This window comes from Helicoverpa armigera, chromosome 22 (genome assembly GCF_030705265.1).
Source record: "Helicoverpa armigera isolate CAAS_96S chromosome 22, ASM3070526v1, whole genome shotgun sequence".
Lineage (NCBI taxonomy): Eukaryota > Metazoa > Arthropoda > Insecta > Lepidoptera > Noctuidae > Helicoverpa > Helicoverpa armigera.
The window spans coordinates 2,193,974-2,220,992 of NC_087141.1; the positions used below are offsets into that span (position 1 = coordinate 2,193,974).

At 34.5% G+C, this 27,019-nt stretch overlaps 1 protein-coding gene across 14 annotated transcripts in view; it reads left to right on the plus strand.

Moving 5' to 3' along the window:
- Positions 1 to 27,019, plus strand: part of Cngl (Cyclic nucleotide-gated ion channel-like) — a 299,859-nt gene that overhangs the window by 139,819 nt on the left and 133,021 nt on the right. The window lies entirely within an intron of this gene.

A 27,019-nucleotide genomic window follows, 5' to 3' on the forward strand; every position in this document is an offset into this window, starting at 1 on the left:
TTATCCAATATGGGAAGTAGTGATAATACCAAACCATTTTTCTAACACAGTGATTTGGGTAAAAAATCACCATAATCTCTCACAGAAGAAAATATAAAATACTGACCAAATAATCCTTACATAATACGATATGGAAATTCAATATCGCAGCACTTGTGAAGAACAAAACATATAAAACTGGAGTCCATGTCACAAGTTACGAGTGCTAGTCACTTGGCAACTTGACTGGGAACTGATAAGTTTTGTACCAGTCGTTTTGTATGACTGGGACGAATATGGAAGAGTTTTAAGATGTCCTCTTGAAGTGTGTTGCACGATTTTTTTTTTGCGGGTGCTCATGGAATTTTTTTATTTATATTTTTTATATGCTACCAAGGCTGTTCAAAATCCAGTTGGCATTTACTGGCCTTTAGCAGTGAACATCAGATGGCTAATGACAAAAATGAATCACATTGATGATCTTAGCAGCCCTGTTAGGTGGAGATTTGTGAATTTGATCCTTCGTAAACAGTTTTTTTTAGTAAATAGAATATGTGATATATTGCAAAACAAATTCATTAAAAAATATATTATTATTATAGATAACCAGCTGTTTTATGCTACATCAAGAACACTTGTATAAGTAAACTTCAATAGTTGAGAATCATTTATTTTTACAGTAATATACAATATGCTTGTTGCCAGAAATATGATGATTATAACATTTGATTTTCGACAGCCTAAGATTCTTCTCAAACATCGTTTACCGTATAACCACAAAGCGTTTTTGAGAGCAAAAGGCCCCGATATCTCAGCGGTATTGAATGGTAGGCTTTCAGGAGAGCACTTAGGCACCGAATTTGATTGATTGCTGACACTCAAATTTCCTATGTAGCACTTAAGACGACTTTACTTAAAGTAACTTAATTATGTATTTATTTGTCACACATTTCACCGCTTAGTTTAAAAAAAAATGTGAAAGGAAAATTGTTTTTTTCGTAGAATTTGTTAAAAAGTAAAAGCAAAATCTGTTTATTCTATTTTGTAGTAAATAAGATTAATTTAAATTAGTATACTTTCCAAAAAAAAAACTTCAGTGCTTGTTTAAAAAGAAGACTTTAAAGAATCTAGTTCTAAAAAAGCCTGACAAGCTAAAATAGTTGTTGATGGTAATCTTCCTTTATCTATACATATAATAAATCTGTAGAAAAGTAATTTTTGTACATTGAAGAAATTGACAAAAAAAAATAGCCAGCATGTTAAAGAATAACTAACAGAACCCATTTCCATCATTTTTGTAATTTTTGTCTGTTTGTCTGTTTGTTCGTTCGGGATTCACGTAAAATCTACGAATTAAATGCAGACAATGCTTATATACAAAAATTCTACGTAACTTGGGGTATTACTTAGTTTTTGTTTCATCGAAATCGATTTACTTTATCAAAAGATATGATAAATGTTGTGAATTCAAGATGTAAAATATTACGACACGCAATCTATTTGTCAAAACTGTACATTTGAATGTTGTACTTATATTAGTTGATCGGCCTATGATTAATCTATACACAGAAAATCACACCTTTATAAGTAACTTCGGAAGAAAAAAAAATATGAAAATTTTGTTTAGCCAAGGTTAAAGTAGCTCCATCTGTGCTAAATCTGTGGTAAATAAAATACATCAAATTAGTCAAAGGAGCGAGATGGTAAATGACAATATTACCATACATTCTTTATAGAGGATTATTATTTCAACAGATGGAGTTGTGTATTTCCCGTAATTCACCATATTTTAACACGTGGTGTAATTTTTCGATAGAAATTTCAATAGTGTTTGTCAGTTTGCCGTGCCACATCAAAATCCAACTATAATTATTACCTTGATGAAAAGAAAATTAATAGTTCTCAGCCAAATTTAAAACGGTGCCATCTAAATTATTTTTTGAACATTATGTCAAAAATGATGACTTTAGTGGAACAATTAATTATCGTTTAAAGTTACAGATGGAGTTCATATCAGGATTTTTTCATAAACATAGTTTAGCTTATCTTCCACTAATGTGCTGGCCTTAAAACAAATTACTTTGAGTGAGTAGTATTAAGTAGACCTTAATTATTTTTTCTGATGCAAAATATGTAAACTTAATCCTAGAAGAAATGAGGATCTATCTCTCGCAAGCGCTGCTAAGCGTGAGGTAGGTAATGTAGGATTCTGTAGCTTTAAAAACAAGAACAGATACAAATGCAGATAAGAAATGGGAGCTTTCTCTATTTAATACCATACACACGTAAAATGCTTTATGCGTCTGAAAACTTACAAATTACGCGTCGCATACCACAGACATGCTTACTTTCAACTTCTGATCGCAAATACACTGTTCACGATTACGAACAGTCTCAGTACGACCCGAGCCAAGTCTAAAAAAATACCTTTTATATAAAACTACGTTTGATGTCATTTAATCACAAATCTAAAGACAGAATTGTTCTCTGTTGCAAATCCTATGCACCTATATCCTATCCTAATCCAGAATGCATTGCAGGTGTGCATAGCACAAAAACCAATGGTATCCTATTCGAGAAGTCAAAAGAGTTGATCAGCCAACGTCGCCAGAATTACATTCATCGTTGAATGAGGTGAATAAATTTTCAGAAACCACAATAACAGTAGGAGCCAAAGCGTATTATCGCTTCATAGAGCTCTGATTGGCCCCAGGTGACCAAGTCAGGTCTGATTTGTTCGTTCATCAGATCTTTGAAAGTGTTTCGGTGGATACTTACTGTCGTCCTGTTTACGTGTGACACAAAATATACGTCCTCCGCAAGAGCGAAATTTTCCCGGTGTGCGGTAGTGACGCACAGTATACAACACTAATGTTTCTTTTGATTTGCTGGCTCCACCAAGAAATGACAAATTGCGAGCGCACATTTTTAAAATCTTGGCAAAACTGCAGGTTTCAAGTACGAACACATGAAGTGGACTCTCACAGATACGTACATTTTGCCTATTCGTGAACTAATGCAAACATTTCGGTGGAGTCCCGGCTTAGGCCACCACATTAGGCGTGCGCGATCCTCGGGCGTGTGAGTAGCGCGGGCGTCGCGAGCGCGTTGCATGAGCGTCGCGTTTTGCTGCCCTGCGGCGTTTGCAGGGCGCTCGCGGCGCGCACGCGCCGCTCTCCTTGACGTTTAACTGCTAAGGCGTTTAGCGAGCGGCGGGGATAGCGGGCGAAGGGGTAATTACGCAACTCGAGCGCCGCGTGCTCGCCGCGAGCGCGTCGCTTGCACTCTTCACACATGCCGCAGGGCAGCAAAACGCGACGTTCACGCAGCGCACTCGCGACGCCCGCGCTACTCACACGCCCGAGGATCGCGCACGCCTAATGTGGGGTCAGCCTTACCATAGTGAGTAAGTGAAACTATCCTACCCTATGCGCCTGCTGATGATGATGACTCATTTTATCATCCATCCAGCTATTCCCCAACTATGTTGGTGTTGCCTTCCAGTCACCGAATCTGTTTGAGTACCAATATTTTGCTTGGAGCGACTACCTATCTACCTATCTTCAGTCCAGTCAACTACACAAGACGATATCCATGGTAAGACTGACAGACTTTCTGGCTTCTGATTAGTCGCAGCAGCTGCAGAAAATTTATAAATGACAGCTTTCTCAGACTCAAAGCATATAGACATAGATTATAGCTGTTTCCTGTGAAAATTACTTACGCACCATACGTAATAATTTTCCAAATTGGCTGACTAGATCCAGAGATATTCACAACGTCACAAAATTTACTTCTTTCGTTTAGATAAATGGTCACATCCACAACACAACCTTGATCAATGAATCTATGCTACTGCTAAGTCATCATCCTCCGAGCCTTTTTCCCAATCATGTTGGGGTCGGCTTCCAGTCTAACCGGATTCAGCTGAGTACCAGTGCTTTACAAGAAGCGACTGCCTATCTGACCTCCTCAACCCAGTAACCCGGGCAACCCGATACCCCTTGGTTAGACTGGTGTCAGACTTACTGGCTTCTGACTACCCGTAACGACTGCCAATGATGTTCAATGACACCTATGACATCTATGCTACTGCTAAGTGCTAATCCTAATTATACTGTCACGTGAAAGAATGCACCTACGGGATAAGTAGTATTTTGACTATTCTATATTGCCCACGCAGACGAAGTTGCGGGCAACAGCTAGTTTTAAATAAATTACAATGGTATTTGATATTAGTTTTTGAACGTACCTTTAAATTCTATTTTTCAAAGAAAATCTAAAAACCAGTGTCGAGGTAAAATAACGTTTTTCTAAGAATAACAGATTACGTAATGATATGTATCGCTTTGTAACACTTTTTCTTTCTTCACGATATCAGCCGAGATAAATCTATTGTAAGAGGGAGAATAAATTGTCGTACAATCTAAACAAAAACAATTTCAGATAATATCACAAGTGATATTTGAAACTGACGATATCTAGTAAATCTGTCTAGCTTTTTGGCTATTTTAGCATCTTCTATCTAGCTTTTTGGGGTCGGCTTCCAGTCTAACTGGATGCAGCTGAATATCAGTGTTTTACAAGGAGCGCCTGTCTATCTGATCTCCTCAACCTAGTTGCCCGGGCAACCTAATACCCCTAGGTAAGACTGGTGATCCGATTTACTGCCTTATCACTACCCGCAATGACTGTCAAATATGTTCAAAAATGACAGCCGGGACTTACAGCTTATCGTACCTTCCGAAACACGGTATAACTCTTTATGACACTTATATAGTAAATATTAGAGGCTATTTTCCATCAACAACGTTATAAAATAATGATATCACAATAATTAAAATATGCTACATAAGAAAATATACTACGGCGTAGCACTTTGCTACGGCGTAGCTCGTAGTCTTGCTACGCGGTCGTAGACTGGTTAATTTCATTTCCACATCGGCGAGGATTTTTTTCTTTTATAATTTTAAACGAGTTCATTTTAATCTTATTATGTTTTTCTTGTTTTTACCACAACATACTTTACTGGGTCATATCTCAACATAAGTACATGACTTACTGTTTCTCTCTGTTGTAAGCATGATTGCAAAGCATTCAAGCTTTGGTTTCATTCACAGATTGACCAAAGATTTTTATTAATGACACGCTTTTAGCCCTAAAACCACATTATATACTTTTTAGAAAATATATCCTATACACGAAAGTTTAACCATAACTAACAAATTGAATAAATCCTACAAGCAGTATCTGGACTGGAAAAATAAGCAGAAAATGCTATGAAAATTAAAGAAAAATAAAAGCAAGTTCATCTAGAAGATATGGCGCGCTAGTGTAGGTATGAACGGAGCGCGAAACAATGCAATCTGAAGGCTTTTTGAAGGGAAAACGAGTGCATTTTATGAAATGACGCTAAATTGCTCCAATTCCGAGCGAGTTCAAAGCGAAGAGTTTTTAACTGAAGCCACTAACTGGTATTTTTTGGTCATTTTCTTTGGCAACTGGTCGGTTTAATTTGAAAACTGATGCTTTACCAAAATCTGTTCGAATTTTCGATAGTTTGTTCTAGGGATGTGTTACGTGAAGTGAATCTGGAAATGAGAAATCTAGGAATGAAATCATTTTTGAAAAGGAAATGAATTACGTGCAGTGAAATACCGAACTAAATAAGTTCACTTTGACTGTACCTAACTATGTACTATAACAAACTGTATTACACACGAACCTGAGAGGCTTAAGTAGTATTATATCAAAATAAGCATGTCAACATTAAAAATATGTACCTATAATAGTTTAAAAAAAACATACTATTATTGTCATCAGAACTCAGAGCATGTGCAAAATTTCATACTAATCGAAGACCGGGAAGTGGGTTAAATTGAGATTCTAAGATTTTCTTACATACGTAGTTACAAGTGAAGCTAACGTGTTAAAAAAAGAACTTTAACTGTAGCTATATTTCTAGACGCAAACCGCTTACAAAGATGGAATTCAATTTAAACTGTGTTTAAATTCACTCATTTTAAGAAAGTTTTCTGCAAATAGGCTTTCAAGTCTCGACCCCAAAGTTTACTCTTCCCACAAAATAAATATTTGTTAAATAAATAAACCTTTGAATATTGTTAAGGCAAGTGCGTGTCGAGTTAGGTCACATTATTTATTTGACGAAGGTTCGAAATATTCAATATCGTAAGCAAATAATAACATAACTTTCAGATGAAAAAAGGTATTTTGTTTTTAAGGAAAAGCTTTTTTATGTTTAGTTAAAACTTGCGATATAGTAAGGAACTTAAGTGCGTATGTTGATTTTTAACAACACTCCTCATGAGGACTGCTGCGCTCTCGGCTAAAAAGTAGCCTATGACATTTTACGATGAATGTTTTAACTAGCAACAGCTACATATTTTTACTTCGTGTTTAAATTGGTTGAAACTCAAAAAGAAAGTTGTTCCACTGTAAAGTGGAAACAACTAGTTTATCATAAATCGCCGCCTGAGTTGAGATTTTTCGAAACCAGTTAAAATAAGTCTTCTATTCATTGGTCATTTTTTTTCAGTATTGGAGACTGCTTTCAGTGACAAAGCTGAACTTTGTAACTTCGTTCAGTCATCAAAGTTAGTAAAATGCACTACACTGGTTAAAAGACTTCGAAATATCCTGTACATACATACATACATACACAGTGATTCATATAGTTACTTAATTTAACACAGCCATGGATTTTTTTGCTTATTAGAATTTTAAATAAAACTTCATCTGCCTAAATGCCTTCCCAATTATCACTGTTTAAAACAAAACTAAATCATTTACTTATGACGTTTCCCGTCTACCAGGACAACATAGTAAGAACAACTTATCATTACAAAGAGGTGAAATTTTAAATAGGTAGCTGTTTTGGGAACGTTTTGTTAGTGAGCAAAGGCTCTGGGTTTCGAGGATAAACGATCAATTCAAAGAACACAATGGGTGTTCAACGAAGCTCTTCAGCGATTTCGAAGGCTTCCACTCTGAATAGGCTGTAATACCTGTTCTATGGACATTAATATTTATTTCCTGGTGTACTTGGTTTGTTTGTTATCTGATTTAGTTGAAAAAAATATGGCTAAGTGGGAGTTGGATTCGTTTACCCACTTACTTGCCTAGTTTAGTATGACTAGTTAAAAGGAACGTAAATATTGTTTATCTAAAAAAAATGTTAAACAATGTTGTAATACTGCAAAATAATTTCCTTAAAATGTTCAATTTCAAATAAGCTACTAGATTTAATATTTGTTTCTATGAAAACATTAATCTTTACTTATTATTTTGCTTCCCCATTGCACAATAATAGGCTACGCAATTTACAGTTATTAAGGCTTATTGTTGAAAGCTTAAAAAAATACATATAGAAAGCAAACCCACATTCACACCCACAAGCAAAATCATAATGCTCTCAAACCGAATCCCACTGGAATATTACAAATCCTAAAAATAAAACCTCCTCAAACAATTTTCCCTTCAAAGAACTTTGCGCCGAACAATGCATAGTGACGTCACAATTCATGCCGCCGAATATAAGATCTCCCTTCTTGTAATATTAAGAAAATAAATTGCAATAAGCTTTAGTTCCTTATGTGGGCTGGGATTCATATTTTTATCAGCATGGTTCACGGAGTGTAAGGGTACTTGTAATGTAGTGATGTGGTTTGAGTGTCGATGTTCAAATTTGAAACTAAACATTATTGTAATTCATGTAAAAAATGTTGTTTCTACATGTAACTCATTTCATTGACAGCTGTACATTACTTTCGAATTAGTTTTTTTTTCCAATTTTTCTTCACAAGCTCATAAAACATTCATCTTATCGTAAACCTCAACAACAAACTCCTCACAAAAACGAACCAAACATCGATACATAATCCATCGACACACCCCACCACTAGCACAAAGGGTGCTCACAGTGCACGACTGCGGTAACAAGTCACTCGGCCACCATCTTTGTTTGCCAGGTCCGTTTGACAGCGATGGCATTAGCATAGCGATTGCATCGACAGCGAACTCATTGGCTATCGATTGGACGAGGCGTAAGGTTTAAGTTCGTTGATTTGGTGATTATTTGATGTTTTTACCGTTAGAAATGTTTTTGAGTTTATATGAAACAAAAGTATTTAAGTTTGGGTGTGTTATATGTTAATTGTTTCGTAAGAATTGTTTGGTTTACCAAAAATAATGCATTTCAACCATTTTTTTCTTCCATGCGGTCCTTCACCCATCTTTTCATTGGGTCACCCTTTCCATCCATGTACTTTATCTATAGCATGTGCAACACACGTTATCACAGTCCAATCACATCAGACTAACACTATAAAGACAAAAGTTTATGTGTGTTTGTATTTTTGTTATTTCTTCACGCACAAACCGCAAAACGATAAATAAGCATATAGGCTACTTTTAACCAGGTGCGTAAAATAATTCTCTCAGGAACCGATAAAAACTACTAGCAGAAGCACGACAAATACAAAACTGAGCCATCATTATTAAAACGTTATCTTAAAGACAACCAACAAAACGAACTCTAATTTCATCTATCTGAGATCTCATGAAACACAGCATAGTGTCAATGATATTCAGTACTTAGCACCCCGACATCGCACAATGAACTTAGTTCACTACACTTACACTACAGTCACTCAGTGATTAGTTAAATGTTTAATTACTAACTTGAGCACTACAATGAGTTAGTGTTTTAGCGGTCACGATAATTAATTGTAGTTCTAATGGTGATGGAATGTGATTTATTAGTCGATGTCTGGGTGGTTTTCTATGTTGAGATATCATTTGTGAGTGGGCAAAATAATGAACGAAACAATTTTATACAATTCAATAAAAATGTGTTTAAGCATTGCCAAGTTTTAAGACACATATTCAAAGTGCATATGTATTAAGTATGTATAATACATTATGTACAACAAGCAAACTCAGCTTTTATATGAATTATAATTGTATATATATTATAATTGTTTTTATATGGTAATAGCATAATAATTGATCATATAATTTACAATCTGTAGAATAGAAGATGCTACTGCAAAAATAACACACAAACATTTGAATGGAGAACCTCATCCTTATTGAAAAGTCGGTCAAAAAACATGAATATAATTGTACCTTTGTTCTGATGCTCAATCTTAAGAGCAACAATCACCGTTGATTCCAAATCCAAAAAGAACGCTATCCCAATAAATAAATGACGATCTCATCGCTAAACATGTCCACAGATTAGCTACTCGTAGAGATGTACTCAGCAGCACAAACAAGTGGTCCTAAAGTGGAATTACAAGTGAAAGTCAAACATGTTCGGCACAAAGCCTCTTAGTGGACCACCACGTATAGATATAGGCTCAGTGATTGGCACTGTGGCTGTATTTGTTAAGGTGAATATGTTAAAAACAAGGTTTTTTGTTTGATGGTAGTGCTCTTCGCCTTCAGGTTAGGACGACCAATAGGCAAACAAAATGTGTATTCAAAATGATTGTTGAAGTAACATGGTGATGACGATTTCAGATCAATTTTTTTTTGTTCCCAATCAAGTATTTTTTTTTCTAAAATACCAGTTTTCAGCATCTTTAAGATATTATTGCCCAATTTTTTAAGTACCTTCAGACTGTTTTAGCTGGTACGAGCATTTAAAATAGGCGTTTTGAAACTCAATACTTTATTGCATTCCATAATATAGTTTACAATGGTTGCTATGTTTTAAAAATATAGAAACAATCATACAAAAGGCTTGAGTAAATACTTATTAGAACTCCATTAACAATACAAAAAACTAAAATATACAGACACAAACCATAATAAAAAAAAAATTAATACTACTTAACATAACGTAATTTAAGAGTTAATCTTAAGCTAGTTACACACAAAAGAACAGTCTGTACCACATCCTCGCCCCGGGTCAAGGAAGCCTGTCCTGTGTTCGTCCTTTGCATGTTAATATATAGCGCTGTGCACACAGACAACCGGATGAGAGTGGTGTCTATATATGTAATTGTGTATTGGTGGAGTTTAAGGTTTACCATTGTGTACGTTTATACACGTTAGCATTATCTTTGAAAAAATTGATAGATTTGTAATCCTGTTTTGGAAAAGTGTCCTGAGATGTGTTCCATGTCTGTGGGTACATTGAGTGTCAGAACCCTACTGACTAAAACCTCACCATGCTGCTTCTGGAGGCCGTTGAGTATCTACTGGGACCGTGGTAACTCTTTAAAACAATCCCGTAGACCCTGAGACTGTGGACTCTCTGATAAACTTTTTTATTGCCTATCTTTTTCTATAAATCAATCACACTTACCTACAGGACAATATCAACCAAAACCCAAAAACACAGGATCACGTCATGAACAATAAAAAACTGAACACTAAACAAACCGGTGTAATCCTGCCCTTACGTGACATTAACGTCAGCAAAATGCCTCATTGTGTCCTCAATTAAAACTGAGTCTACGCGCTCGTGTACACTACACTTTATGAACTATTCTGTGAGATTGAATCATGGAGAACAAAATGTCTAGGAGAGATGTCATAACGCAAAATCTCCTAAGAAAGTAGCGCGCCAAAATGTGGGTGTTCGAGGGACGGGAAACGTTAATAGCTCCGCCCTTATTTTCAAAATAAAACAACAATTAATGAATACCTGTCTTTGACAGATTGGTTTGGATTTGACAAGGATCCCCAACGTCTCATTAGCTCTAGTCCTAGTAGATAGCTGAACACGCCTACAGCACGTTGCTTGACGTACAAGTAGGCGCTTGACCTACCTTCCGTATGGCATCTCCGCTATCTTTCCTTCCTCCGTGGATTGAATTTATTTCGACTTTATGTTTCGCTTTATTTAAAGTTTGTGGTAATTGCTCGGGTTTTGCTGAATGAACAGTCGTCTAGGCTTTAGTGTTTATAGTAAGGTTGTCGTAAAAATAAAATTGAAGGCTATTTTTGGAGTTTTGTTTAGAACTTTAAGGCCCAGTAATAAAGTGGGGTAAGTATTTAGAAATTTAATTGTGTAGACAAATGAACCGTAGGCCAGACTATAACGATCCTATTTATTTAACGAAGTAAAGTACCCTTCTTTCACTATAAATGTAGACATCTTTACTTTGCTAAAAAATGTTACCGCAGACTTAAAATGAAAGAAAGTAAATCCAAATATTCTACTATTTAATTCTAAAATATTTTTATGATAAAATTAAGTTCTCAACGTTATACACCTACCTATTATCCTGTGAACGTCGCTTGGAGAATAATAATGTCTATGAACTAAAGCCGTCTCAAGAAATATAGCTCCTTATTAAATTAAATCTTACCCGCAAAGATTTTAAAATAACATAGGTACTCCATAATTTTCATGTAGGTAGATAATTTACTAAAAACATAGCAATGTATTGTTTTTTTTTTTGTGTAATGAGATCTAAATTAGGTACGCTTTTCAAATGCCTCGTAATTTTTTTTTGTCTTTTATGTCTACCTTAAAAAAATTGACTGAAATCTTGAAAAAAAAATCTCGTAACACAACAAATTAATAACCCTAAATTGTGACATTACTGCTACAAAACTACGAAATAAAGAAAATCTTATAAAAGAAAATCTAGGGCCGTATTACGTATGCATCGCATAATCTCTAAAAAGAGAATAATTTATATTAAATGTACGTGATATTTTGTTTCTCATAACTACTGTTTTTATAGCAAAAAGGAAAAATCTAGCCTACCTTTTCTTATGTAAACTTCTTCGTTCAGATTATTCGGAAGATGTTTCAAAACATTTGGTTAGCTGAGTGGATTTTAATAAAACATATCTAAACACTAGCCTTCATCTTAAAATCCCATCCAAATCGGTTCATCCGTTCAAGAACCACGGTGCCAGAGACAGACACTCATAGCAGTCAAACTCGTAACTTTCGCGTCAGGATTTAAATATTTCCTGTCCAACTAAGATCTATGAGAAAATTAAAGAATTGCCTTTAAATCAGTTATCGGAAAATATTAACATATTTACAATTAAAATAAAAAACTAAAATTAAAAAAAATGTCTAGACAATATTAATTAACACAAAATATAATCTGACAGACTTTATATCTTATACTATCTATATTTTTTCCTTATAAACACTTGTACTAATTGGCGCTTCCATACGCTTGTAATGGGGTGTTGCTATGGTTATAAAGCTCTATAACAGTGCTTCAAGCGATAATACTTGCTCAGACTAAAAACACAATGTTAAAACAATGTTTTTTGCCCTGTTCATTTGTTAATTATTTTGTAATATATTTTCTTATTTAGGACAGTGTTTTTAATGACTAATTATCTTATATTTTTTATGACAGTTATTTTAAATAACTTTTTAATTTTTTATCAAATATATAATGAATAAATAAATAACATAGTTGGTGTTGTTAAAAATTTAGTAATGTAGATAACTTTAAAATCATGACTCTTAAGTGGCAACCAAAATCATGTTGTACATAAGTATGTAGGTAAATAAGTATTTACCTATGTAAAGTCCTAATACCTAATACCTTTTAGTTTAGTTCATAAAAAGACCAATTTTTTTGTACTAAAGAAAATCATAATCTTAGGTACTAGAAAAATGTTTAGACTGGACTATATAACGTACCTCGATTGATATACTGCTCGACTGATATTGTCACAACGGACACCAGTTTGCTTACTACAATTTCTTATAAATGTTCACAGACTCAAACACCGCTGTAAATGAAAGCTCATTTTCCGAAGGGTTAAGCACTAACAGTATTAAAAGCAAGGCGACTTAACACCCCTATCGCTGACGTTCCAGGAACCGTAATCCTTGGTCTCATTGACCCAACCCTACCGTTATTGAGTTGTGTACGTACAGTCGGCTTCAGAATTATAAATTAAATTTATAATTTTATTTCTGAGAACATTTATGTGATTTATTTACAAATAACTTTTTACATAATCTTAATAATGAATATATTATTATATACAACTTACATTATTAAGATTATGTAAAAGGTTATTTGTAAATTAAATAAAATCAATTGATCCCCATTTACATTTAAAATCTTACATAAGAGTAAAGCAATTCCAAGTAGAAAACACTCTGTAACTATTCTATGGGGGTTTTTTTAAAGTTCTGTGGTCCCCAAATTAGTCACTGCCTGTGTCTTGGGGACTTGGGTAGTCGGCTTTAATAAAATTAAGGTAATACGTTAAGTTTATGGTTAGGTAAGATGATTTTATTGTTTTGTTATGTATGCAGTGGGCAATTAAGGACATATACAACTATATTAACTGATCTAAAGAGTAAAATGTAAATAAAAGAACAAATCAAAAACTTTCGTCATCAGAGTATTCATCTACTTATTTTTAAGTAAATTTTAGCGTGTTTATTGTTAAGAAGTGATGACCCTTTACGTTGTTAGGAATTTTTGAAAATGTTAACTTGTTCAGCTACTTTTGATGCTGATTGTACCCCAAGCAGGGCCGGGGGATAAGCATTGCTTTGTAAATGTTATCTGATGGGCCGAACATTATTACGTTTTAATAACTTCGTTGAGTTATGATTTGGGAATCTCTGTGTTCTAATTAAAGTTGGTTTTCTTTTGTTGGGACTGTTTTTCCTTTATTATATTCTTAAAACATGCCTTACGAAACGCGGAGGTACTCATTATGACATAGATGGTCAGCCATCCACAGACCGACCGTGAAAAGTGTTGCTTAACCTTATGATTGATCGACCTGTAGCACATACACACGAAAATTGATGTTCGCTTTTCCTTTACTCGTAATACAATTATTTCATTTACTGACAGCTTTATCGACGATTTGTTTTTCTCCGTAACACTCCCACATATAACAGAAATTATTTTCCTAAGCATTTCACCCCGATAGCTTATACCAATCAATTTCAATACTAGCAATTATACCCACTCAAGTCGGCTCCGAAGCAATTACTAAAATAAATTTCTTGGCGCATACCCGAATAATCGAATCGTAGGAATCGAATCGGACTCGATCACGGAGTAAGGAAAGATGATCAGAGATGCAGGTAGGTCAGGCGTCTTCTTCTAGTTCAAATACGTACGGTGAACATGACCAAAACGATGAGTTACAAGTGAACTAACCAAACACTCTAGTTCTTTGAGATATCTGTCAACGATTTTTGGTATAACAAAATAATATTCGGTCCAAAGAAGGCGTGTAAGAGCGTTGACAGTATCGTTCCTCGTCCCTTGCACGCCCGCATTTTGGCGCAACACTTTCTTAGGAGATTTCCCGTGGTGTGAAATGCTTGGAAAGACTTAAGCACTCTGTGTAAGAGTAGGTTACGTCAATTTCTACGTGATAAAATGCAACATAATATAACAGATTTCTAAGCAAAAAAAAATATTATTTATGTATTCGTTATTTAATTGATTTCTATGTAACTACTAAATAATATTTGTGATTATAAATAGTGTTAATGCTTACATGGTAAAATGTGTCTGACCTTCATATTTTAAGACCTTTATACCCATATTTGAAAAATAAAATTCTATTCTATGGCAAGTCCGCTAGTCATTTTGTTATCCATGGTCTCGATACAAATAAACACTGATGTTATCGCTAGTTTCATGGCCCTTGGAATTGCGTTTATATTCGGAAGGCTTAGAGTTGTGCCTTCGCATTAATATTGGTTAGTGTTGTGTGGTTGGCAGAACGATTGTGATTTGCGTATAATCGGCGCGATTATCCGTTAAGATTAGTAATATTATTTATATTATGAAGAGGTCACCTTTCTTTTATGACAGCCCATCTGTCCTCTTATTTTTTCTTTAGTCTGAAATCAACACCCATAAAAAAGCAAATGCAATTATTTCACGAAAAAAGACACAGTCATTTAAAACAAACGTCCTCATCAAACAAAAGCGAAATTAAATAATAATAAAAACGTCAAAATATTTTGAATACCGAAGCTGCGTTGTTCGGCAATCAAGTTAACAACGACTCGCCGAGTTAACATCAGAACATGGAGAACAAAATGACTAGCGGAGGTGCCATTACGAAAAATCTCTTAAGAAAGTAGCGCTCCAAAATACGAGTGAGCGGGATAGGAGGAACTTTACTGTCTCCACTCTTATACACCTCCGTTGGACTGGATCATTTTTTGTAATACTTAAAATTATTCACAGATGTCTGAAAGAACTAGAATGTCTCGTTAGTTAACTCGTAACTGATCGTTTTGGTCATGCCCACTGCACGAATTTGACCTAGAAGAAGGCGCCTGACCTACCCGCATTATAGCATCTCTTATACGCGTTCTTTGGGCGACCATTTTTAGCAATACCAGAAATCGTTGACAGGTTTCTCAAAAAACCCGAACACCTCCTTAGTACACTCGTAACTTAACATTTAGTCATACCTATCCGTCGTATGAATTTGACCTAGGCGAAGGCGCCTGACCTACCTACATTCTGTCATCTCCTCTCACCTTTCCTTACTCCGTGCATCAGAAAAACAACTGGCGTCGAACTACAAAAAGTTTTTAACAACATTACTTGCCGTGAACTCGTACTGCTGAAATTCAGGATAAATGTTGTCGGTAAATAAGGTTAATGAGTCGCGTAATTGTGTAATTACAGTCTCGAGTACTGTATGAATTACTGATTGCTTTGTTTTTAAGGATGGTTACAGAGTTTTTATGCATTGTGTAATTTATTTATTTAAATCAATTTTTTTAAAAGAATAAATACAGAAAATCGATATTCATGAAAGCTTTCAAATAGGTCTGTTCTGTCTGTTTCTGTCTTAAATTGTATATAATTGTGTATAAACATAGTAGATTTAGTATATTATAGGTATACTTCCTGTATATAATGTATTAAAATAAATATGTTGATTCAATATAATTAATGTATAAAATAATTTTCAATACTTATCAGATTTAGAAAAAGGTTTTTTTAACGGTTTGGTATGTATTTGTTTTTTCTAGTAACAGTACCCAGTTGCATTGTTAGTCTTCACCGCAAGCTATTAAGTTAAAAAAATACTAGATAAACAAAATCAAATAAAAAATATAAAGTGTATAAGCTTATATTTACATAGCAAAGGTTTATCACTTATTTCCACCCTAACACAGAAAGCAAAGCCATTTATTCTAGTTGCCAAATATTAGGGCGACGGTCCAAAGGGTTAATAGATACGGTATTTGAACATTGTAATCACTGTTCACAAATTGTTCGGTTTTCTAACGTCGGAACAAAATCTTTGCCTCTTGTTGGTGAATAAGTTTGTAATGGGAAATGTTTTAAAAGTCTTTAAGGTCCTTGGAGGTTTTATGTATATATTGGAGGATGATTTTTGAAGTGAGGATTGTTAATAGTAAGTAATTTCAGGTATCATTTAAATTATGAATATTTTTATAGATAGGGCTTGGTTAGGTTACAAAATAACTTCAATGCGATTATATACATTACATCGTTTTCATACTAGCGGAGTTGCCGCCCAGAAAATCGAAATGAGTTAGACGTGAAAAAACCGAGTGGTAAATCTGAAAGCGATGTCAAGTCTTTCTATTTTCAATTATAATGTTGTAGAAAAGTTTCCCTATCTGATTATTTGTAAATTCTACGTCTTAGCAAAACTTTTATACCACTGGCCTACAGATTAGGGCATACTCTCTGAAGACCTACACAGCACAATCCTCAGCTCAATTTAGCATTCAACCCCCAAATACCACCGTCGAATTTAGTCACTAAGCAAATATTTGGGATATTCGCTTAGTGACTAAATTCCTTAGGTATTAAAAAGTCCCAGAGCAATCTCATACATGTGTTGTAATCTAGTTTTGCGGACGAGACTAATTCGTAACTGGGTGAGCTGGGTATCTTGTGCAATAATCTAGTGGGTTTGCTCCTTCCGCAGTAACGCTGGTTCGACTGTAAATACCATAGTGTAGGGCTGTACAGTAGGCCAAGATTTTTTTTTTTTCCACGGGGTTAGCCCAAGTTCACCATCAAAATAAACCTTAGTTAAACGAATAGTTTACTGAGAATTCTACATAAACTGCTGTTTTTAGAAAAACGGCCGTTATGCTGTTAAGGAATTTATGCTTTCCATGTTTCTTCCACTGAATAAAGAACGTTTAACATTAACCAATACAAGAATGTACAATCTTATAATATGTCTGGTATATAATGAGAAAAAAACGTTTAATAAAATACATTAATACACTCACTTACCATCTGTCAACAAACTATACACCAAAACTAGCAACAACACGCTTTTGTTCAACCCATAAAGCCTAGTTCCCAACAAATCTAGTTGCAAAACCACTTCACCTTTAATATCCTCAAGCTTGCCTAAAATGGTGTTCATTAGTCCATCTTACAATTTAGTGGCTACCGTGGTCTGACCGTTATTCAAACCAGACTTCTACGTCACAGTGTAACGGTGTTGAGAGGGGAAATTTGAATTTACAATTTCTGGAGTGTTTAAATTTTAAGAGATGCTCGTTGTATTTTTTGTAAAATGAAGTTTGTTTGTTTGTGTTGGATGTTGAATTGGGAGTGAAATTGTGAGTTTTTAAATACCTACGTTTATTTTTTTTATAAAGTTATTCTAGAAAATATCTAAGACTGATATGAATGTATTTGCTGTTATACTGTAATCTTCATGTGTATACCATACAATATGATGATTACAGTATAACAGTAAATTATTCATCAAAGTTCCTTATGTATTCATGTTTAGCGTTTACATTAATTGACGGTTTTTTCCATATGGGTTAGGAACCTACTTTTAATATGGAAACGTTTGTGTTATTTATGATACAAACTTTACACCCTACGTCGTTATATCGTTGAAGAATAACTTCCATACTCACAAACATTATTTTTCCCTTAATTTTCAAAGACTCCATGAAGTGGATTTACTGTATTACATGCCCTGTGGTTCCGGATGGCAGCCGTCGGCGGAAGCGAGCATTGGCAAGTGGTCTCTGCTTGCTGCTAGGTTTAACGTGATGCTGCAAACCACGGAGGAGAAAAGACTAGCGGAGATGCCCTAACGCAGGTAGGTCACGCGCCTTCAGGTAGGTCAAATACGTCACGACTACGTCACAGCAGGCGTGGCTCGGCACCGCCCATATACCGTCCTTCACATCTAACTGACATCTTGTCATAGTTGTATTTTTACCACAATTTCAATAGATTTTATTTGTTACTCGATTAAAACGATGAAATGCGCTATCATTAATTGTAGAAATTGCTCAGGATCCAAACTTAAACATACCATAGGATAACATTTCACGTGTAATTAATATTTTAACTTTAAAACATATTTTTTGCTAGAGACATCTGTCGTCGAATAGCTGCATTTCTAGAACCTCTAAGTGAATTTGTATTATTTTCGTGTGAATCTTGAATCAATGTAATTATTGGTACCAATTTTTGCCTTAAAAAGCAGCTTCATTTTTCCTTGCATCCTACAAGTTTTTTAATAGATTATTTACAAACCAAAACATATGATATATTATCATGAAAAATTAAAATTATAAAAACACCATCTTTCGGTAAGTAGTCGACTTACGTATATTTCATCAAGACAGAGACCCGTTACAAAATTAAGTGCTACCAGACATCGAAAATTCAATCACCCATAAAAAAGGTCTTATTTAAAAAAGCTGCAATTATCTTAAAATTAATTATAACTCTAACTATGTATTTCTTTTAGTAACCAGTCAGCGTCGTTGTGGTCAGGTACATGCAATAAGATCTAAGACTAAGGCTCCAAAAATTTATAAGAATATAAGATGTGACGAAAATTAGCGTAGATTTATTTATATTCATCATCAGTAATGTTTAATATAGGTATATCTCTCTTGCCGTACATACTTTTTGTACCTTTACTTGAGCAATATCCGACTCACATAAAGTCTGCTATTTAGTGGATACGCCGTTGTGATACAGTTGTGAGAACCTTAATTTGATAAACACTGTCCCTATAATTTTAATTCCCATTTTTCTTGGTGAATTTCGTAATATGGCAACATCGAAAATAACAACAGTTATCGCAGCACGGTTCTAGAACAAATAGAACGCATTTTCGTGCTTGTGATGCCATAGTGGCTAGTAGATGAACTAACACAATGACATAAGTTGATACTGAAATTACACCATGGGGGTATTTTAGACCCATGGTGAATAAAAATGATTTTTCATCGAGTCTCCGTTTAATGATTCCTAGTAGAAAGAATTATACCTATTTCATTTCTGGGGGAGTAAATAAATTGTTGTGGGGCAAGTTCTGTGCACAAAATAATACTTATATAACAATTAATTTGTAACTTTTTTATCTCTCTCTTTTTCTCCGTTCATTTCAAATGAATGCTTCTTCAAGCTTTCTAATTCAATTACTATTTTTAAAGAATCATTAATTTTGAGTATTTACTTTACTTTTGAGTATGCCACTAGTGGTCGATGTTAGTTTAGGGTTAAATTTTAATTATCCTATTCCACGCTAGATGGATTTACAAAAAATGGGTGGTTTCCCATAAAAGGTGTATAAGGGTGTAGCACGGGTGGAGCCAGTAACGTTCCTCGTCCCCCGCTCACCCGAATTTTGGCGCGCTGCTTTGTTAGGAGATTTTACGTTAGGGCACCTCCGCTAGTCTTTTCTCCTCCGTGCTGCAAACTATTGCCTTAGGATTCTGTTTATTTATATAATAATATAGTAGGGTTTTTGTTTAATAAATGTTTCGTGAATTAAAGAGAAGACAAGTCTTGTGAACAATTTTGTCTAACACTTTAAAGCATTCAATTTATGTTATTGGTACTTAAGTGTACCAAAGATTTTAGAAACGTTTTCAATCAAATAATATTTTTACAATGTTTTCGAAATTGATTTAGACAGGATTATTTAATGAAATGCTGTAAAAATAAATAATACTTCCAACTTTTGCACAGAGAGACTGTATTTTACCAAATAGTAATACACTTTCATGTAATGTGTAGGTAAACCTTAAATCATAAACGAAAGATATATGTAGAGAAGTAATTTAATATAATTTCATCGTTACCATTACTTGAGGAAATGATAAATCATACATTAATTAATTTTGTTCCCAACTTTCTTACTAACGTTTTGGTAGAACTGAAATAATTGGAAAGCTCGTTCGGGAAACTTCGGGTGTTTCCGCCATCCTTCGGAGATACCAAAGTTATTCAATGACAGTTGATGTATCTATGGGAAAGATAAAAACTTTGGCTCGGATTATAAGTGCTATATAATAAAACTTATGTGGTAGGTAGGTAATCTAGGTCTTTATGTGCGTGGAAAATAATTTTAGTTTCAGTTACAAGAATTGAAAGAATCCTGGACGCAATCTATCGAACCAAAAATGAACCTAAATACAGGAAATATCAAAACACATAGAGGACGTTTTGAAGGGCGGCCGTTTTTGGGGGCTGTCTTTTGTAAACTCGACCTTCAAAAAGTGATGATTTTGAATTCAGTATAAATTACTTCTTATCTTTGACTTTGTCTATGTGAGGTTAGCTGATAGTAGCTGGCAACAGTGAAAATAACACACTCACTCTTGAAGGGCTCTTGTTGATCGTAATTAAAATAATTAGCTAAGACAATTTAATAACCAACTTAAATCTAAAGTCTTAAATAAGATTCATAAACTCAAATCTGAAACCAATGTGGCATACAACATATCTCGCGAAGTCTGCGTAAAATGAAACGTTCCATGTCTGAGAGACGGGCGCGTTGTCGCGCTTCGTAACTGGGACATGTGAATATTGCTTTTAAGAACAGTCGTTTTAAGGAATAACTAGGCTCTAGTTAGATTTGAGCTTGTTGAAATTAGGTTCTTAATAATTGTAAGCTATCAAAAATTGATTAAGTATCACAATTAATGACTTCGTTTCTCTATTTACTTTAATCAGATAAAACAAAAGAGCAAAATGTTACAATTGAACTACTATTATGGTTCATAACATACAGGGGCCCGATTCTCCTAAGTTAATAATGTCAAATCGAATAGAAATCGAACCGCAATATGATCAAAATAGCAGTTTTAACCATATCGAGCATTCTGCTACTAATAAAAGACCAATCGTATTCGATTGACATTTGATTGGTGTGCGATTGGTCTGCTATTTTGGTGATTTTGATCTATACGATAGTTTGCTGTACAATCATTTTGCAATCGTAAATCATTTACAGACAAAATAATTCATTATTGAATGACAGAAAAGGATAAAAACGTTTATTTCAAAGAAAAAATAGCGGAATGCCACATACGCTTCAATCGTAATCGAGTCGGGATTGGATCGGAGTCGAACGTGAATCGTACGTTTCTTAAGTAAAATTAGGAGAATCGTGCCCCAGGCTTTTGGCAGAGCGGAGAGTCCTTATTAAGTTACAAATCCCAAAAAGTGGTACGAATGTCCCAAAAAGATTAATACTTTTAGTTTCATACAAAAAGCTGTGCCAATAGAGCTCAAACCATAATACTTCAAAATAACACGAGGGAACTAACCGGCTTCCTGAATGCGTGCTATCGTAGCGTGAAACGAAACGTACCGTGCGGACGAGGCGTGGCGCTCGCATCTCTGACTTGTGACGGATGATGAGTCGCGCTGTCGGGAACAGAGAACTGACTGGATGTGACGTGTTTGCGATTTATGTCACTTTTGTAATTACTTGAACTGATGTTGTGTCTACATAAGGACAAGTAAATAATTGATAGATACCAAAATCAATTTAAACCGTACACAAAATAGTTTTTTTTTCTAATCATTCCAATCGTACACAACAAGATTTCAAAATAAAACGAGATAACTAATTCTAGTATCTTAGAACAGTTGCATTCGGTAACCTTTAAGATATGTACTAGCTACTTTAAAATCCATGTAGGATAGTAAATAATGTTAAGAAATATTTAAAAAAAAAGCATAGGAGGCAATAACAAAAAAACATCAAACTAATTAACTTCATCTAAGAAAAATATCTTCATCGTCTAAACTCTAAAATATAATTGGATACCTATCTCTCAACACCAATGAAAACACAATGTCGTTTTAATTGAAATCTCATCCAATTAGAAAGAGTCTAGTGGCGGAAGTGACAAATTGCAGGAAACGCAAGTACGTCGCCGCCATTGTGCAGGCTGCGATGAGACTGAATGTGTTCGTACGCGCGTCTTGGATTTTAGTTGATTAAAATTTTATATTACGCGGGTTTGAATGTGGGACGAAATTGTGAGAATATGCTTTTTGAAAAGATATTCTTTTATGGCATACTCACTATAATAAACACTATTTTAGACTGCTGTTTTTTTTTCAAGGCATTCTTATGTTCATTTTGTAGAAAATTCTTATATAGATTTTCAACGACACAATCTCCGAACTCCTCTCACCATTGGACTGTCATTTCAAAATTCCTCAACAAGCACCCCAATAGAAAGCATCTAAAAATTTACCTTTAGTTAGGGTTAGTAATCTGTGAGCATGTCATCTTCCTTATAGATAGTCTTTATTCCTTAGTAAGTACTATTCATGTGAAAGTAAGTCTAATTATGTCTTTCAAAATCACGCTAAAACAGCTGAACCAATTGAAATGAAAGGCACAAACAGTACCTAGGAAAGTAGTACTAAGCAAGTAGTACCTAGGAAATGTACATAATAGCCCACTTTTTATCAAGATGATTAAATTATTTCCTCTGGGACGCAGTTTTAACACAGACAGAAGCTAGGAAATAACCCAGCATCGTTGCAGATAGCAAACTCAAGTGAGGTGACATTATTTAAGTATGTACTTACTCGAGCACACTAATTACGTTCTCCAGCATCCGTATCAAAACAATCTACATCTCTTCTGGGATTCTAGGAAGATAAAGGCGTGTTCTCACTGAGTTGGGACGATAATTTATCGTACGACTTCTATAATCGTCTCTACACTACATTGCTCCTACTGCCTTAACTAGACAACAAAAATAATAATTAAGAAAAATGATTCACATTGATATGGATGTTTAAAAAATAGTATATTTTCATGATTAAAGTGTGTATTACAGAAGACTCGCGTGTAAATAAAAAACATAACAACTGCCTCATTTATGAGAACGTTTAAAATTCCCTTTGTGGCTTCACTCTCCAGCCATACCCAGTTTTCATGATCATTGATTTTAACTTCTCATGCTTTGTGTCTCAAAGGTGTAAACATATGCTGTAGTTATATGTTCCTGTAGTCTCAAGTATAAACATACCTTAACTGTCCACCGCTATAAATAACAGGAGTTAGTTCAAACTTATCCAGCGTAAAATGTACTACCTACCGCTGTTTTTTGGCTAAGTTTAATTAGCCATTCTGCTTTGAATTCAAAACGTTTGTGTAATAAGTTGGTGCTTTCCACTGAAATTTCATTCTGAATTATTTATGTTCTAACAGAATAGAGAAAATATTATCTTTATAACATTTGTTGGTTTTGTAACGATTGCTCGTTTGTGGAGATTTTGGGTCTGTTAGGATTGTGTGTTGATGCGAAAGTATGTGTGTTTGTTTGTCTATAACCCTTTCAAGGGTACAGCTGCACGTATAAGGCCTTGAACCATTAGAAATACTGCAAAAAAGTATCCTGGCGACATCTGTTTAAGGCCTTGAACCATTGGAAATACTGTAAATTAAAATCCGGGCGACACTAAGGAGTTTCCTTACGGTGGTTGTCGGCCAACTACTGCAAGGTCCCTCAATTTTAAGGAGCTCCTCAAACATCAATCTATCTCTTACAAGCTTTAGTAAATTGCTGCCATAAAAAGACTTAAGGTTTAGTAACGTTACAGTATTACGAGGTATACGTCTCTTTAAAACTGTGTCACGCTTGACAGTATCATAAAAAGTACATAGAACACTTTTTTATTAACATTCATAGTATTCGTGTACCTATAGGCTAATACATAAGTCCTATAGGCCTGCATATAGCAACACTAATGCATGTTGTTTGTTCCGCTCGCTGGGGGTAACCACTAAACGGATTTTAACGGGATATTAAACTCAGTTTAAATTCTAATCCTCAATGAGATTTTCTGTTCAAATGTTTCGGATATGTGCTTTGAAACTTGGGCTTTTTGTAATATGAAGTATTTCTTTAATTTGGTATTCAATAGAGAGAGTCGAATCTAAAATGAGAATCGAATATTGTCAATAGACAATTGAATTCCCATTTTTCTTCTCATATTTCACTGTATTGGTAAGCTTTGGAGAAGCAGTCCATTAAGTATTATAAGTACCTATAGAAATAAATAGTTATTTATAATGAGTTTTCAGAAGTAACCAAAAGACATTTAATATTTCGATACCACGAAAACGTGGAAAATCTTCAAAATAACAAAATAATTCCAGCAATCTGAATAAAACCTACATAACAATATACCTACTGACGTAGCCTTTAGTACATGAAAACAAACACAGTAGTGTGTTTGTTCTGGACATAATTATCCACTCTGCATTGATTGGTTCACCGAAACCTCTACACTAGAAACTGAGTTGAATTTCATAATAAAATGGACAATATGCAAGTTTGCGGAATTTCGTCGGGTTAAACACTCTTGTTAGTTTTCACTAAAATTAAGTGCTTCTGCCGTAATGGTAAGTTTTATGGTGAAAAAAGCTTAGCCGTTAATAGTTGGCTTAGATTTGGCATTTATAAGCTGCACCATTACTAGATTAAAATCATTAGATAAACACGCTTTTTAAAAATGCAAAACTTAATAGTGATCAAAGTTCATTACAAGGCACTCGTGTTTATACAAATAAAGAATATATGTATCTTGGAAAAGACCTTTGTCAAATCAAGTCTAAAAACAGCTATTATGAAGTTTCAGTTCCTTTCTCCCGGTTCCATCATTAGATCAGTTCAACAGTACCACATTATTGGCTTGTCATCAGAACTACTTACAGTTGCCAATTTTCGCAACAAATGTACACTTCGAGTAATATAAACTTAATTAATACTTAGAGCTCTAATAGCTACTACACTGTATATTAAACCTCAGATTCCAATCCGTACCTACAATCAGTAGTTGATGTAATCGCGTGCCAATACAAGGGGATACCTTAGAACAATTACTCATGGTGATAAATGTTCCTCCTTACAGTCTACCACGGAGGAATAAAATATAGCAGAGGTGCTATAGGGAAGGTAGGTCAGACGCCTTCTTGTAGGTCAATGTAAAGTACGGTAGGTGAGATCAGGTACTGGAACTAACAAAACGTTCTTGTTCCTTGTCAAATCAAAACTAATCTGTCAAAGATCTGTCAAAGAGGTCTTGGTTGCTTAGTGATTTTATTTTGAAAATATTGGCCGCTTTTTAACATGCTATTTTCTCTGGAGATTTTGCGTTATAACATCTCTGCTAGTCATTTTGTTCTCTATGGTCTGTACAGAGATCGTGTAGTTTACTATTTACTACTTGTAAGACGTGTTGAGGTACTCCTTTGAGAATATTCGCCTGTAAAGTTACGAATTTCAGGATTATTAGCCAAAATGTGCAGCCTGGCTTTGTAAGTTAGTTAATTTGAAGAAACGTTTATTTTTGGTTCATTTAATTGATTATTCTTTCATAAAATAACAGATAAAACTAAAAAGAAATGATTATGAAAAAGTATTGATAAGAACCTGAGAGATGACAGATGAAGACAGATGACACACATCCCCGTATTAATATTGAGCACATTAATCCGAAAACATAAATTAGAAACAGCTAAATATACTTTGAGAAGAACCAACAGTTTAATAGCTGAAAGAACAATGATGCTACAATGCTGTGAACTCCTTAACAATTTTTCAAGCCAACAAGCGTTACTGGTAACGATTTAAGTAATAAAATATGTATAGAAACCTCGTTTCCGAACGATTAAATATACAAAGTCAATTACGATTTTGAATATTAAGTCGAACCCGACCATTGATTTTCTTTTCTCGAGCTATTTTCTTGTGGAAGCAGTTAATTTATAATGCTTCCTTTTGTGGTTTAACTAATTGTCTTGAAAAGTGTAAAAAAGTAGACTTCCGTGTCATAGAAAACAATTAAGTATTTTTTCCTGAAAATATGTAGTTCAAATATATCTATTTAGAAGGCTATATTATCTACTTACTAATACAGTGTCAATTCTAATATGAAAAATAACATAAAAGCTGCTTGTTTACATAATTTACTAATTAAACTCAAGTTATATCTAAATATAACCTAATCTTTAAGAAACGATAAACATCTCCCAAAATAGAATAATCTCCCCATCAAAATTTAAATTTCTAAATGCAACAAACACCAAACATTACTTGGCTTTAATTCATCCTTGTAATCGCTCACACAATCCCTAAGTCACGTTACTGAAAGAAAAGTAAATGAGTTTGTATGAGCGAAGATCCCCAAACCCGTGCTTAGCTTGATTAGCGAATTATGCGGAAAACGCCCCTAAGGGGGGCGAAACGGGGCGAATCGGACCATTTCTTTGGGGACTTAGATAAAATTACGGAGGAAGGAAAAATAGCGGAGATGCCATAAGGTAGGTCAGGCGCTTTCTTGTAGGTCAATGTAACGTACGACAGTCGTTATCAGTTACTGGAACTTACGAGGCGTTCGGATTCCCTGTCAAATCAAAACCAATCTGTCAAAGATTGGTCTTGATTGATTGGTAATTTTATTTCAAAAATAATGTTAAAGTTATAAACTATATACTAACGTTCCTAATGCCCCAAAGACCGTGCGGCGCGGCGGGCGTGCTACTTTCTAGATGTTGTATTATGACGTCTCCACTAGTCATTTTGTTCTCCATGCACAAGACCTTATATCGAGGATTTTGTAAAGATACACATCCACTTGTTTTAGAATGGGATGTTGGCATAAGATTTATGGATAAGAACGGAGTTTATGCTGCAAGAAGTTATCAAGCTTATCCAGTGTTTAGAGGATAAGTGATAAGGGTTATTTTGTAAGCTTTGAAGAAGAATGATGAATAATAAGTTGTGTAC